This window comes from Dendrobium catenatum, unplaced genomic scaffold (assembly GCF_001605985.2).
Source record: "Dendrobium catenatum unplaced genomic scaffold, ASM160598v2 fragScaff_scaffold_990, whole genome shotgun sequence".
NCBI lineage: Eukaryota > Viridiplantae > Streptophyta > Magnoliopsida > Asparagales > Orchidaceae > Dendrobium > Dendrobium catenatum.
The window spans coordinates 114,976-119,588 of NW_021319452.1; positions in this window are offsets into that span (position 1 = coordinate 114,976).

Here is a 4,613-nt window from a genome sequence, read left to right on the forward strand (position 1 = left end):
AAGGAATACCATGCAACATCAAACAAAGAATCAGAGCTCAAGATTGGGTTGAATAATATTATGTTGTAAAGGGTTTGTAAAATTCATTGATATAATTTTGATTTCTTGAGTCAAGTCCAGTAAGGGTGTATGCTTGCTTGGTGACCATGCACACACACACTCAGGGGAGTGAGATCTAGTCAAAACTAGAAGTTCAAGCTTTGAACTAGTCGTACTAGATTATTTCGATCATCTAGAATGATCACCTCAGTGAACTAATCGTACTGGAAAAATTTTGGATCATCCAAGACGATCCTTTATAATCTTGAAAAATAACCGCCAATGATAATTTAGGCAAGGATTTAAGATTCAAATTTTGTTCTAATCATCCCTGACAATCTTTAACATCCTGGATGATCAATACCAATCATGCATAAATTAATTATGTGATTAGTGGACTAATTATGGTTAAGTTTTTCAAATAGCTCATTCTGGATGACATGTATATCATACAGGATAATGTTTGTCGACATACTTGATTTACCTAAAATCGTTCAAGACAAAACACTACAGGAAAATCACTTATTACCGGTGGAATTTTCCGGCGGCTTTCCGGCGGTCAATTTTCCGGCGGCATTCCGGCGGATTTCCGGCAGTTCTTGACGGCTTATTTCCCACAAAATTTTCTGGCGGCTTTCCGACGGATTACCGGCGGCTTTCCGACGGCTATTTCCGGCAAAATATCCCCGCTGATTTTCCGGCGGCTTTCCCGGCAGCTTTTCATTTTTACGGCGACTTTTAAAATTTAATGAAAATGAATAAATTTTTACTATTTAAATGATTTAAAAAAAATTATTAAAACTTTTATTAACAATTTAATTAATTTTCATTAAAATTAATTATTAGTTTAATTTTATTTTATATTAACATTATTTTTTATTTTAAATTAAATAGTTTCATTTTTTAAAAAAATTAAAAATTAAATGATTTTTGGCAATGAATATAGTTTAAAATATAAAGTTTTCACAAAGAATCATATTTGCCTCTTCAGCAATTCGGTCGGTTGCTGGAAATTCCTGCCAACCGACCGGTGTTCAAAACTCGTCTCGCGCAGACGCGGGGGAGCGCAGGGGCTTAGCCGGGATCGCGGGGCTGGGGCTAAGCGCGGGAGCCGCGCGGCGGACGCGGGAGCGGGGGTGTCTGAGCCGCGCGGGAGCGGGGTGGCTGCCGGAGAGCGGGGAGCGGGTGGCTGCCGGAGCGCGGGGGCTTAGCCGGAATCACGGAGCGCGGGAGCGGGTGGCTGCCGGAGTAGGGTTTTTTTTTTTTTTAATTTGACCGGCGGTTTAAGACCGCCGGTAAGCCGCCGGACAAAATTGCCACCGGAAAAAACCGCCGGAATTCATTTTCCTACGCCGTTTTTACCGGCGGTAATTTAACCGCCGAAAAACTGCCGGAAAACTATAAAACCACCGGAAAAGGTTCAATTACCGCCGGAAAAGGCTGCCGGAAATGGGTGATTTTCCTGTAGTGAAATACCATAATTTCTCTTATAACAGTCTAGGATGATCCACAATATCATCTTGGATGATCTGTATAAATTTGTGCTGTATATCCAGGACTATCCTAATATCGTCCGGGACTATCAATTCAAATTTTGCACATCGTACTGGACGATCCTGCGATCATCCAGGATAATTTTTGGCACCAGAAATGAGTTTTTTAGGGTTTTCTGAAGCCCTCTTTTTAAGCGCATCCTACGGGACGATCCTGTGATCGTCCTGGATGATATTTGGTGCAAAAATTGAGTTTTTAGAGTTTTCAAAAGCTCTCTTTTTAGGCACGTCGTATAAGATGATCCTGCGATCGTCCTGGACGATTTTTTCCGCCAAGATTAATTTTTAGGGTTTTTTCAAAGTCCACTATTTAAGCCTTGTCAATGCTCTTGATAAATATCTTTGGCAGCCATTGAAGCTTCATTCTTTTGAAGAAAACCTAAAGAGAGAAGTTGAAAGGGAGAGAGGAAAGGGTGGAGTTTGAGAGATGGAAAAGATCCTTGAAGGGGGTTTCAAGGGAGTGTGGAGGAGGTTTCACATTATTGCTCTTACAAGTTTGCACCTTAGTACCATCGGATTCAAGGTTCATCTTGAGGGAAGTTTTAGGAAGAAGAAGATCTCTTTGGTGTCAAAGGACCCGGCTACTCCGCCGCACCAGGGATGGTGGAAGTCATTTTGTAAGGGCTTCTCCGCCAAGCTATGGGGTTTAAAGGAGAGACACTAAATTTAGTGAAATACTCATAGGGTGCCTTTGAGGAGTGGACATAGGTCAAGTTGGACCAAACCACTATAAATCTGGTGTATTCTTTCCTTTATTATTTATGTATTTAATTTCTTCCCTTTGTTTTCTTGTGGTGAATCGTGGTTTGGTTTTGATTGTATTTTTTGTTTGAAGAATTTTTTAAAGACCAATTCACCCCCCCTCCCCCTCCCCTCCCTCTTTGTTAGTCTCGGGACTAGTCCATAAGGGCTTAACATCCCTAACAAACTATGAAGTGTGAAGTGGTCCTCTCTTGATCCACTTTATTTCTTACAAACGGGGGGGGGGGGGGGGGGGGGGGGGGGGGGGGGGGGGGGGGGGGGGTGAATTGGTATTTCATTCAACTCCCCTCTTGGTTATTATAAATGATCGTACATATGAAACTTTATTTCATATATACAAACCATGTGTCATTTGATATGGGGGATGAACCTAATCATCATTTAAACGATCTTAAATAAATGATTGTCCTGGACAAACACCTCTTCCTCTATATAATCATAGGGTCAAAAACTCTATAGGAAAGGACGTTTCATAACTTGCATGATTATGAAAAGTCATTTCATTTTGGACGTTATCGTTTATATACATATAAAATTATTTTTGTCAAGTAAGAAATAATTATCGTACTGTACGAATCAATCTTTGTACATACGAATGTTCATTTTTCTTTAAATAGGAGGGCTATAGAATTCATTTTCATTCACTTCAACAATCCTCCTTGAATCCTTCTCATCTTAGAAATGGCAAGTTTTAGCAAGCAAGGTAGAGTTTCTAAGGGTTCATCATCCAGGGGTGGAGACGAAAACTTTATGTCTAAAGCAAATGAGGAATCCTAGTATAAGTTTGCTTCTGCAAATATCACTCCATCTAGACTACTAATTTAGGATGATATTCATTTTCAAGTAATGCCTCTTTTTGCCTCAACCCAATTTGCCTTCATTCTGACTTTGATTCATGCTTTCCATTAAGAGACCTTTCACCATATTTTAGCAAATATGACTTTTAGTGAGGATGAGAGTAGGATAAGATCATATGTCCTAAAGAAACAAGTAGAAATCACGAAGGATTATCTGGGAACCTTTCTATAATTAAGGAATCAAGGGATTAGAGTACACACTATGACTTCCAAATTTGACTTTGATTGGTCTGAAATTAATAAAACTCTTAGAGGGGTTACTCAAGTAGGTCACTTGGCTAGGGTTTATACTCTAAATTAAAATGCCAGGATCATCCAACATGTCCTTAGAACTTCAATCATTCCTAAGGCTAGTGATCATATAAATATTACTCCTCTTATGCCTATAGTTACATATTTAATCATGAATGGATAACTAATTGATAAAGCCTAACTCATTCTAGATTACATTCATAACCTTTTTGAAATTAGGCATGTTTCTTATAAGAGGAAGAAAAATATTACTTTAGGACATCTAGTGACCTATATCTTAGAAAAGAAGTACAACATTGTTCATCTTGAGATTGCACTTGAAATGCCAATCTACTTCACTGATGCCTCTTTTCGAACACTTTTTGGGAAGAATGATAATTCAAGTGAGGATACTGAGGAAGAAGGGGGAGAACCTGCACATACTCATGGACCTGACTTTCAGAAGATGGTCCAACATTTTGACTGGTTAGAGAGTCATTTTGATCAACACTATGAATCAAATTAAGCCTCACCTAAACCAGCAAGATGCACAGTACCAGTAAGACATGGGTTGGATCTTAGGTCAATTCAACTCGGTGAACATTGAAAGTTGTTAGGTATGTTAAGCCCTATAGAACTGGCCAAAGCTAACCAAGAGAGAAGTGAATTGGAAAACTTTAAAACTCAAGATAAAACTCCAACCAAAATCACCACAAACAAGTGCGGACAAAAAATAAATGCGGAAGCGATAATAAGAAAAGAACACACCAGATTTTATAGTGGTTGGTCAAACCTTGACCTACATCCACTCCTTGGAGGCACCCTCCAAGTATTACACTAAAATCGTGACTCTCCTTTAGCCCCACAGCTAGGCGGAGAAGCCCTTACAAAATCACTTCCACCTTCCCCAGTGCGGCCAAGTTGTCGGGTCCTTTGACACCAAAGAGATCTTCTTCTTTGGTGAACTTACCTCGAGACAAGCTTTGAATCCAATGGTAGCTAAGGTGTGAAGTTCGCCCCGGAGCAAACCGTGTGAATCCCTTCCACACTCCCTTGAGTTCCCCCCCCGCCCTCATAGGACTCTTCTCCCTCTCAAACTTCACCCCTTTCCTCTCTCTCCTTTCAAGCTCTCTCTTCAAGTTCCACAAGAACGAAGCTATAATGCTCTCCA